Genomic DNA, 13158 nt, shown 5'->3' with positions numbered 1-13158 from the left:
CAGAGGAGACTCCACACTTCTACTACAAGCAAGACATTCAAGATAGCAATACAAGGACTACAGATAATGCAAGTTTTTACACTAGGCATGTTATACAAAATTGAAATCTCAAGAACACTACTCCAAAACATCCTATCCTCAAGAATTGACTCACCAACTTGGAAAAGTCATCCATATTTATCAATAAAAGAGATCTTACAAATCACCATACTATCATAAAACATGTTCCCTTACTATAAGAGAGTTACCCATAATTACTCACATAAATGCAGATTATCACGAAATGGGTATAAGAATTAAGTCATGCTTACTCTCTCGAAGTATTTACAGGTTACACAAGATGAACCATAGGCTTGCCCTTAGTATAGTACTCCACTAATATCAGAATGTTACAGCTCAGGATCAAGTAGGTCATTAAGGGTTGTAATGTAGGCTAAGGGATGGGTAGGAAATATTCTATCTAGTAATATAAAGTATCTTTCCTAAGAAATTTAGTACATCACATGAACATTGACATCTCTCTAATAACAACCAATTTCCACCAATTGTATCTATCTATACCTTTTGTTTTGCCCTATCTCATTGATCTAATTCACTTACAATGTGATAGGAGTGTTACCTCTACACACATTATTCAATTTTTAACAATCTTCACTCTTTTCATTACCTAACACCCAACCACCACATATATTAATTTTTAACACCAATAGCTATTTCTTGAGGGCTTAAATTTCATCTTTTTTCCTCTTATTTTTCAAACCCTTTAACTTCCTTAAATTTTCACTAAAGTGTTTAGGAGATTTGGTTCAAATTAAGGTTGATCAAAGAAGGGAATTAGGCTATATCCATGACTAATAAAAAACAAGCTAAAAACTTAATGGGGCTAACTAGGATTATGCACAATGGTAGGTCAAAAAGGGTATGAAACATGACTATCAAAAAAATGCATATATCATCTCCTACACCCACTCTCTTTATTTTGCTTTGCACACACACCAGGAAAGTTCTTGCATCAAATGCAACAAGGAATATACGAGCAGTCATACACACATAGAAGATGCTCAACTCAAGTAGGATCATCATAGACTCTTAACCAAACAATAACATGAATTTAATATTAAACCAACAACGTTCAAGAGTCATAAAATAGAGCCTAGGAGTCTTAAAAGTAATAATTCACACAATCAACATGCTTTCATACACAAAATCAATTGTATTATGCAATAACACATAACAACTATCAAGAATATCCCACTTATTCCCAACACAAAAATTATAAAATAACTCCTAATAAGAAAAAGGATATTGTGTTCAAGGGGCACCCCTATGGAAAATAACCAAAAAGATCAACCACGAGGTGGGTGAAGTATTCACCTCCTAGACTGACCTAAATAAACTAAAAACTAAAATGAGAAAATCTTTTTGTAATTATTAATTTACCTAAAAACTAGAAAAACAACTAAGACTAAAGATGCTACAACATCAGTTCACCCGAAACATGGGATTTTCCCCATGTTTAAAAAAATTGTTGTACCCAAGCACACATGCAAGTATACGTAGTCTCACTAAGTAATATAGTGGCCTTAAATAAAGCCAAATATATATCCCATAGGGACTTGTATCAACAACTATCTAATTAAAGTTTAACTATTAAGATTTACTTGATGCAAAAGTAACCAACAAAGTATGAAAGTTATGACTTTTTCCCCATGTTTAAAAAACTTGTTGTACCCAAGCACACATGCAAGTATACGTAGTCTCACTAAGTAATATAGTGGCCTTAAATAAAGCCAAATATATATCCCATAGGGACTTGTATCAACAACTATCTAATTAAAGTTTAACTATTAAGATTTACTTGATGCAAAAGTAACCAACAAAGTATGAAAGTTATGACTTACTAAAAACTAGAACTACGCGGTAAAGTAAATTTCTTGGACAATCAATGGGGAGAAGTACAGGGTTAAGGCTTTGAGAAAAATCTTACTACGCTATTGAACTTCATTGGTTATGTTACTTATATTGGTTTTTTATTCACGGGGTTGATATTATGTTTATGGTCTTTTGAGACTCTAATCACATATCTAACTTAGACCCACAACTATATCGTTGAGCGAGGATGTGAGAACTAAGTTAAATGCATTTATATTTCATCTTTTAAGTGAACCAAATAGGGAATGCAGGTATATTTCTATCCTAAATGCAAATTATAACTTTATTCTATAGAAGATTATAATCCTATTCTATTTATCCCCACACACTATCCTTTTATTCCTTTTTTTCAGCTCACAAGATGACTATAGATGTATTCTAAGGGTAGCTAATCCTTAAAATAGTGATAAAAATGATAAATAAGAAAAAAATATGATCAATAATCAAAAGAAAATCAATTCATAACAAAAGTAATCATGTTCTTGGTATTAGCCCCAAAAGGGGGTATTTAGCCGCTCATGGACATAACCGTAATTACAATGATTGAATACATGTTAAAATCCATAAACAAACCAAAGTAATGGAAAAAAATACTAATTGAAGTGTTATACAGCTTCCCTAAAAGTTTCAAGGTCTTCCAAGGTGTGTAACATAATGTTAAGGGTCTTATTTATAAGAGGACACAAGCTGCGATTTGAACTTACAACCATGCCATAGACCTTATCACGGTGTATACGGTCAGTGGCATGAAAATATCTTGGTGAAACACTGTAATTTATAATTTAGGGTTCCTCCAAATGCGTTTAAAGTACCCTAATGCAGTTTCTAAGGCCCGTGGCACACCAATGACCCCAAAACGTCCATTTTTTGTCAAGTCTAGTCCCATGCTTTTGCCCATCCATTCCAAGCCTTGAGCTGATGTTTTCACTTGATTTAAAGCTTGTGTATCATCCATATATAATAATTATAAGCTCACCAAGCATACTATAAAATCAAACACCACGAATTATAGATCAAAACCACATACAATCGAAGATAATGAACTAGAAACTTAAGCTAAGAATACTAGTTTTGTCCTTTTGATCATTAACTTAGTTTTGACTCTTGGCATGTTTCAATTAAACCTTAAACACTATAAAAAACTTATTCCACACATTATTACACAATAATACCCTTAGTAACACATTACACACATTAGAATCCACCGAGATCAACTAGAACAACCCATAGCTCAAGCTAGTAACACTAGTTTTGTTGTCCAAACTCTAACAGACCAAATTGATTCCAGACTTGTTTGAAACACAACTTAAACATTTTAATAAAGTTATTTGAAACTTATATGCTCAATTATATAATTAACAACACATTAAGCACACAAAAAGACCTTAAAACAAGGCTAAATGATCTCGGATAATAACACTAATATGCATAAATCTACCTTAGATCATCACCCCACACATAAAGCCTTGTTCGTACTAGAACAAATATTTACTATAAGCATCATAATTAGAGAGAATAATCCAGATTTCTACTACAAGAAAGACATTAAAACTAGCACTACAATGACTACAGAGGATCTACTCCAAGAACACTACTCCAAAATATCCTAGCCTCAAGAATTGACTCACCAAATTTGCAAACTCATATATATTTCTAAATAAAATACATAATACAAATCACCCAACTATCATCAAACATGTGCCTTCACCATAAGAGAATTATCGATACTCACTCACATAGATACAATTTATCACAAAATGGGTATAAGAATTAAGTTACGCTCACTCTCTCAAAGAATTTACAAGTTACACAAGATGAACCATAGGCTTGCCCTTAGTGTAGAACTCCACTAATATCAGAATGTTAAAGCTCAGGTTCAAGCGGGTCTTTAAGGTTTGTAATGTAGGCTAAGGGATGGGTAGGAACTATTTTGTCCAGTAATAGTGACCATCTTCATTAAGAGCTTTAATACATCATATGAACATTGAGATATCTATATTATCAACCAATTTCCACTACGCATATTTTTTGGTTTTCCCTATCTCATTAAGCTAATCCATATACATTATGTTAGGAGTGTTATCTCTGCACACATTATTCAATTTAGAACAATGTTCATTCTTTTCATTGACCAACTCTAAAACACCATGATGTTGCCTAAAATACATCTCCAATAGAATTGTCGATTGTAAATATAATAACCCAACGAGGTTAGGGTCGATCCTACAGGGAAAACATAAATATTTTTAAGCCTTGATGTAATCCACGAGCAGTACAGTGAAGTAAATGGGGGAGGGGGATTTTGTAATCAATATGAGATAAATGCGAGAACTATGTTCCCATGGCTTTTCTCCTACGTAAATTTCTCATGGTCAACCTAATTCTTCTAGTGTTTTTCATGCAAAGCCTATAAGTTAGGTATTATATAGAAGATAAATTTCACCCGTTGACTTGGTTATCATCTCAGAGTGTTGCCTTACTGCCCCCTGTTCTGGCCAGAGTCATACTTAGTTATCGTATACCTACCTTAATCCTCGCTACCCAATCACAAAATTCTTGGTTATCGAATTAATGTGAATCTAGGATATCTCAAGTGTCTGTATCTACTTGAGGATAATTAAATCAAAGGAGAATTAAGATACACGCAAAACTCCTAGAACAACTGAATGTCACACATCCTTTATGTAGCTAATCCACTAGGGTTCCCACAACCCTAACTGAGGAGATTACCCACTCATATTTGTAAAAGAAACCATGATTATTAATAAAGAACACATAAAATCAATTTCATAAGATTAAGATGAATAAACTCCAAAGTCCTTTATTGAATAAAACCTTAAATCTCAAGAAATAATGTAGAAGAAAGTAATTATGTCTAAAATTAAGTAGCAATGTGTAACCTAATTAAAGATAAACCCTAGGGTATTTATAGTATCTCAAAATAACATAAAAATTCTACTAAAAATGGGAAGTAAAGTTAGGTCAGTAACCGATACGACTTGATCATTACTTGTATCCTCAGCTTACGAGTTCTACCCTGCCTTGTGGTAACCAATCCAGTGTATAATCTTCCCATATCTTCAACTCTCATTTCAGCTTACAACTTCATCTTACGAGTCATAACTATGTATACAAATCAAATTCTTTATCCGTATCCACCTAGGACTTCAATCTTTTTGGGTCTTAAACACTAGTTGGGATACAATATACCTATATGAGTCATACTAAGACTTCTGACTCATATCCTTCTAACACTTTAATTTTTGGATAGTAGCTTAGGTTTTGTTATGCTTACTATTTTAGCATACAACTCGTAACTCATCTTACGACTGATCTACTTGAGTCGTACCCTTCTCATACTTAGTTTCGTGATTTGGATTTTGGTTTTATTCCTTATACGACTTAGCATACGAATTATATCGAATGATTATGACTTGTGACCGGACTCATACACTGGTCATAGTTGATCTTTTCAGGTCTTTTCCTCCTTTTTGGTCTTTTCTTCCTTTTTTTTCACTCAGATTTGTCATAAACCTATTTTACCAGTAATTCACACCAAAGTACATCATATCTAACAAAAACACCCTAAGTTCACACATAAATTCATGGTTTTGAGCATTAAAAGTATCATGTTTCCACAACACATCAACACCCTCAACTTAGACCTTTGCATGTCCTCAGGAAAATAATATGAAATACCATTTTTCTACCCTTGAGGCGATTCTTAAAACAGGAAGATCTCAAACAACCCATGTCAGTGATTTTGACTTAAATTTCAATTTTGTTGTTTCCCTCTTAATTCTAAATTTTTCACTTCAAATTTGAATATAGAAATTTAGCACATGTGATAACTCAAAGAGATCTGATTATGGCATTACATTAGCAATAGCTACTTGGGCATAAAACTATTTTTGATCCTTCAAACAATCTAGCAACTTTGCAGCATAACTTATATGCACTCACATTCAAGGAAATCCAACTTTCTCTCATCATATGTATCAATCTTTTCTGGGATATAACAAACAACACTCGATCTCACAAAGAAGTATTAGCAATATGCATAAAATACCATAGGCTTTCCCTTATTCTCTTTTCCTAAGATTTCATACAATCGTGGTAACATCACTATAGGACTTTATTTGGATTATAACGTTGGCTAGGGGTTAGTAGGATATCTTTTTGAATTCTTTTAGTGACTGCATCTCCTGGACACTATTCTTTTCTTCGGGGGACTTTTCACTTCTTCATTTATTTTCACCCTTATATCTTCTTTTTCTTTTAAGCATATTCTAATCAGGTTTAGCATTTTCTTGTGCTTAACTTCATTTTGCAATACTCCGCTCTTTTCTTTCTTTTTATACCTGTCCATTTTTTTAGTTATTTTTCTTCTACCCTCTTTTTTATACTTATTTTCTCTTATGTACCCTAAATATAGCTACCCTCAACTTAAGTTATTTGCTTGAGTTAAGGTACACAGTATTCTTAGGAGGATCAGGGTCAAAAATAGATTTCTTTCGGCTACAAGGAAATGTGATAGGTTTAAAAAGAAAAATTGGCCTATTAAGGCTCAAATATTTGGATCAAGGGGATTTACTCATTTTGTTCAGGAATTTTAGGCTTAAGTGGAATCATACAACAAGGTACTATGATCACTTCCTGCCTAACTATCTTAGACCTCGATAAAAACAACAGAGCAAGTTCTAGATTCCAACATAACTAGGAACTCAGTAAACCTTACGCTCACTTACACAGGGCTACCTTACTAAGTACCAAATGTCCAACTCTACACTTGGTCTGTCCCTATGTATACTATCCTTAATACTAATGCCATTCTCAGGTATTCAATAGTTTTAACATAATATATAAATCACACCATTATTTAAACAAAATTCGAGGGGAGATTAACTTTTTCAAATTATTATCACAGCTAACAATACTTTTCACAAGATCATTTCAAACATCCATAACCATTAGTAGTGCTTTGGCAACCACAATAATAAATCCAAATTAGATTTTTAAGTACAACCCAAAATTTCAAAAATTCATGAAAATCATCCATGAAAACTATAAACAAAATTGAAAACTATCTGTTGCCATAGGCACGTTGATCTAATCCCTATCTCAGTTGCCTGCCTCAAACCCACAAGTCATAATACACTTTTAGTTTTAGCTACACCTGAAAAAGTTCAAATAGCTCCCAAATTTTTCGATACCCTACCCCAACTTAAGAATATTATGCTATCCTCAGTTCTATAAATATAAGATAGAGTAGGGATAAAGAGTCATACCTAGGCGCTCATGGAGCCAGAGTATTAACATCTATATGTGGTCCTTCAGATTGGGTCCTACTCTCATCAGCAACTGTTTTGACAGTGATTGGATTAATAATAGGTAGGGGCACATCATCGACACCCTTAGCATTAGGGGATGGATCTCTCAATTCACCAAATCTACTAGCCATCTCTGGGTACTGACCATCCTGACTGCCACTATGTCTGGCTTTCTTGGAAGCTCGTGCCTCTTTTCTTCTTTCTTTTTTCTTTTTTTTTCTCTTCTTTTCTGCTTTTTTTTTCCTTTGTCTACATAATCTGCTCATCTACCGGGACTGCCCAAATATTTGGCATCTGAATTATGGGTATTACAGTCTCTATAATGGGCTCAGAAACTATCTTCTTCTCCAATAACTCAACAATCATATCACAGTCTCTATAATGGGCTCAGAAACTATCTTCTTCTCCAATAACTCAACAACCATACCCTTTATACCTACAATATCTGCTTGGATTTCAGCTACATCGGGCATTTTTCCACTACCTAATTGTCGAGGGATCCTCTACTCAAATGTATCCAGGCGGTCATTCACGTGCCTATCATGCAACTCCAGCTTTTTTCTTATCTACTTCTTTACAGTACTTTCTATGTTGGTTACTTTCATAGCTAGTGTAGCCAACTGGGTTACTACCCCTGTCTATAAAACCTATGATATCATTATAATACCAGGGGGCATACCTCGTGTCCTAGGTAGAATGGACTGAACTGGTGGTGGAGCACTAGAAGTACTCATTCTATCTATTGGTTCAATCTTAGTCCGTGCACCTATCTCGGCGGCCTCAGTGGTAGCAGTAGCATCTGTATGTTCCTGTTTTGGGAAATCTCCCGCCATAGCATCTACTACCTACCTCATAGGTTACGCTAGTGGGTTAGTTACATCATATATCAGACTAATAGTAAATATTTAGTGGGCCTCCATCATGACATTAATGCCCAGAATCTCTAATACCACCGTAGCTAAACATATTTGTGTGATCATGTAGGGGTATGTGATTAATGCCTTCTATTTTGTGATAGCCCTATCTATCAATTATCGGGCTAGAAACTCCCTAACATTAAACTCAAAGCCCAGTGTAAACCTCGCTATCATCATTGCCTGAAATGGACTTAGTATATCATGACCTGTAGTTGGACACAGATTATGAAGGGCTATAGTCCACCATGCCTTATGCTTAAAAGTGAAGGAGAACTCCTTGATTTATTCTGAATCCCCTACCACCTGCAACCCAAGTGGCATGCTCTCCATGTGTAGTAATTCTCTCAAAGACTATCAGAACATCACCATTTTATCATTCGTATCTAAAGTTTGGTTGGTTATCTTTCTCATCTCTGCCATTCTGTGGTCTATCTCTGTTATGTTGGTTGTGGCCTGATATGCTGGCCCACACAAAAACCTTTCTATCATCTGGGGAGATATATCCACTCAAATCCTTGAATCATCAGTGAAGACACAGTGTCACCTCCTTTCCACAGCATGCCCTGTAGGTACTGCCTCATTAACTACCCTTTGTAGGAGGTATAGAACTAGCAGACTTACACCTCACTGTATCTAATCAATGATCTTATCATCCAATTAAATCCATATTGTCTAAAATATTTTGCATACTCAGGCAACTCATCCATCCCTGTAGTTTTCATTCTCCGTTCCTCATATAATACTCTCTTAACTTTTCTATTTTCTATTTGAGACAGGCCCATGGTAAATGTCGCCTGCATGCTGGGGTATCCGCATCATTCAATGACGGACACTGGAGCAGGGGCTAATGCTAGTAGGGGGTCCTGTCTAGCTATGAAGGGTACATCAACCTCAGGACCATGTCTTTCTTCTGAACTTTCCTTGGCTAAACTAGAATCAGCCTTGTCATCATTGTTATCAGCTGGTACTGGTATATGTGGAAAGGAGATGGTGGCATTCTTTATTTTTGGTCCTTCGGTGGTGAAGTATTAGAATGTTGGGGAGTTGTCTTCTTCCCTTTGGCTTTAGTTATTGCTTTTTGTTTTTGTTCAGCTTTCTTGGAAGATGTCTCGGTATAATCCTCACCACTACTTTCTGTCCAGCTTATAGATTTACTAGTTTCTTTAATTTCCACCGGTTTTTTGTGTATTCCCTTTCTTTGCCACAGTTTTGGATGAAGATGCAATATTTGGAGGCATTTTTCCTACAAATATGATATAGTTAGTAACTAAGAAAAGTAAAAAAAAGGAAAACCTAAAATAAAGTTCAATATGTATTGATTTAGTTAGGTATGAGTGGTGTTTACCGATCATAACTACTGGGTATGATTCATATACGTGAGTCATAACCCAAACAACACATTATCATTATTTACTAGATAGCTTATGAATTCTCTGGCTACAATACGTGACCAATAGTCATAAGCTGGTAAGAAACATTTGTCTAATTCTAATTTCTTTCCAGGTGGGCACGATTGATATGTAAGAGTCATAAGGTTGAGGTGTATCCATTCCAGAACTTTGAATTTCTCAGACTTCTATGTTATCAGTGGGTACGAATCTCATTACAACTCCCGTAATAGTGGTTATGAGTCGTAAGCAGTCCCGTATTCATTGTAACATAGAAGTCCAACTCTCAAAGTTCAAATCCAATGAAAATTCTAATATACCCACTACTCTAATCATCTATATCCAATATTTCACAACACATGAGCACATAAAATTCCAAGTAAAAACACTAGTTCATCCCTGTTCCCTATTTTTAAAATCAAAATTCAAATATAGGGTACCAACAATTGTCATTTGAAGAAATTCTACTTAAACCAAGTTAACAATACGTCATACAACACTTTTTAACTTACAATATAGCCAAAATAGAATCAAGAACTTACTTGGTATGTGTATAGTACAGGATTCCAATTTTGGATCTGAAAAGCCTCAAATTCAAGTTAAAAATTGAACAAAATTGAGAAATTTATGTTGTTGGTAGTTAGATTTAGTTTAAAACAAGTTAATCATTAGGATTTGAGTTAAAAAACTTTAGGAAAATTAGGTGGGTACGAGTGAGAAGCTTTGGATGTCTTATCAGGTAACAATTTTCCTTTTTATATAAATTTTGGATTGGGTCAACCCATGGGCTGATATGAATTGTTGATATGATTCATACCCAGGATTATGGGTCATTTTATTGACTCGTATGGCCTGGGATTCTGACCTGGGTTCTAGAATGGGTATGACTCCTGGTCACGATCCGTAACCAGAGACTATGACTCGTACCAAGAGTTGTAAGCATTCCAGAACTTAAATTTTGATTCTAATTCATCGCCCATATCCTTACAACTTCTACTCATGTGTGGTACCTATAGATATGACTTGTGAATTGTCTGTATGATACTCTATCTAACTTGTTTGGGTTTTAGCAGTATTCTTTATGTCTTCAACATTGAACAAACACATTACCCTATAATTAAAACAAGTACAAAAACATGGGTTGCCTCCCATGTCAAACTTGATTTAACATCGTGGAACGACATGGCTAAATTAGATACTCAGATTTACCCAACTATCCTCATGGGTTTCCTTCCATGCAGCTCTTGATTTAACATCACAGCACGACACAGTTACCTTGATTACTCAGACTTCATCAAGGTGAATATCATCTAGATCCTTTACTTCTTCTACATTTCCCATATAGTGCTTAACTCTAAGTCCGTTAACCTTGAATGTATTTGTGCCATCCTTCATTAGTTCTAATACACCATAGGGATACACTCTTTTCAAAGTGAATGGGTCATGCCATCTAGACTCTATCTTACCTGGAAACAAATGCGGTCTAGAATTGTACAGTAATACGTGGTCACCCTTTTTGAACATTTATTTCTCAATCTTCCAGTCATGATACAACTTCATCTTTTCCTTGTAAAGTGCTGAACTTTCATATGGCCAGAGCCAGAATTCATTCAACTCATTTATGCCATTCAACCTAGATTTTGCTGCATCTATCAAATCTAAATTTAGTTTCTTCAATGCCCATAATGCCTTATGCTCTAGTTCAATTGGTAAATGGTAAGCTTTACCATACACAAGCTGATAAGGTGAAGTACCTGTAGGGGTTTTTGAAGCTATATGGTAAGGCCATAATGCATCATCTAACCTTCTTTCCCAATCAGTCCAATTGGCATTCATAGTCTTCACTAATATGGGCTTGATTTCTCTATTGGATACTTCAACTTGTCCACTTTTCTACGGATAATAAGGTGTTGCCACCTTATTTTTCACTCCATACTTTGAAAGCTGATTATTGAATAGGTGATTGAAAAGAGGTAAACCTCCAGAACTAATAATAGTCGTGGCATACCAAATCGAGAAAAGATATTCTTTCTTATAAATATTGTGACACTCTTTGCTTCATTTTTAGGAAGTACAATCGCTTCCACCCACTTTGATACATAGTCAACAGCTACTAGTATGTACTTCATGCCACACAAACTCACATAAAGTCCTATAAAGTCTATGCCCCATACGGCAAAAAATTTCAATTTTAAGATAGGGGTCACAGGTAGTTCATGACTTCTCGTAATAGTAACTTGTCGTTGGCATTGATCACAGGTAGAAACATAGTCATGAGCATCTTTGTATATGGTTGGCAAATAATATCCACATTGTAGGATCTTATGAGTTGTTTGGTCCCCTCCATGGTGACCCTAAACTGGTGATGAGTGACATGTCTCCAGTATGCTCATCATCTTCACCTCAGGTATGCAGCTATGAATGATTCCATATGCACAAATTTTGAAAAGATAAGGTTCATCCCAGAAAAATTTTCTTACCTCATGCATGAATTTCCGTCTTTGTTGATATAATAGATCTTTTGGGACTAGGTCATTTGATAAGTAATTTGCATAATCAGCAAACCATGGAATCAAATAATTTGAAGCTGCCAATATCTGTTCGCCTGGGAAGCTATCGTCAATCTCCAAACCCTTAGCAATTTTCTTCATAACTTCCTCCTCTAGTCTAGACGAGTAATCTGCAACTTGATTCTCTGTACCTTTTTCGTCCTTCACCTCAAAATCAAATTGTTGAAACAGCAGCACCCACCAAATAAGCCTTGCCTTTTCATTTTCTCAGATATTAAGTACCGTAATGCTGCATGATCGGTGTGCACGGTCACCTTTGTCCTAATAAAGTAAGATCTAACTTTTTCAAAAGGCAAAAAGCACTGCCAATAACTCTTGCTCCATAACGGTATAGTTATTTTGCACAGGGTTTAGTGCCTTACTAGCATAGTAGATGGGATAAAGGATCTTTCTTTTCTTTGGCCTAGTATAGACCCTAAGGCCAATCCACTAGCATCACACATAATTTTAAAAGTCAAAGTCCAATCAGGAGACATAATGATTAGGGAAGACACCAATTTCTCTTTAAGTTTTCAAAAGTCCTATTACATGCATCATTAAAATCAAACTTTAACTATTTCTCGAGCAGCTTGCAAAGTGGACCAGTAATCATCGAGAAGTCCTTGATAAATTGTCTATAAAAACCTGCATGTCCTAGGAAACTCCGAATCCCCTTTAAAGAAATTGGATAGGGTAATTTTTCAATCACCTCCACTTTTGCCCGATCAACCTCTATGCCTCTCTTTGAAATTTTGTGCCCAATCATAATTCCTTGTTTAACCATTAAATGGTACTTTACCCAATTATGTACCAAGTTGCATTCGTCACACCTCTATAGAGCTTTTGTCAAGTGCTTTAGACGTTCATCAAAAGAGTCCCACACCACCAAAAAAATCAGCCATAAATACTTCAATGGTGCCTTCTACCATAATGGAAAAAATGGATATAATAATCTATGAAAAGTGGATGGGCATTGCATAGCCCGAATGGCATTTGTTTGAATGCAAACGTCCCATAAGGACATGTAAAGGCGGTCTTATCT

This window comes from Capsicum annuum, chromosome 7 (assembly GCF_002878395.1).
Source record: "Capsicum annuum cultivar UCD-10X-F1 chromosome 7, UCD10Xv1.1, whole genome shotgun sequence".
Classification (NCBI taxonomy): domain Eukaryota; kingdom Viridiplantae; phylum Streptophyta; class Magnoliopsida; order Solanales; family Solanaceae; genus Capsicum; species Capsicum annuum.
This window is presented reverse-complemented; position numbering follows the sequence as displayed.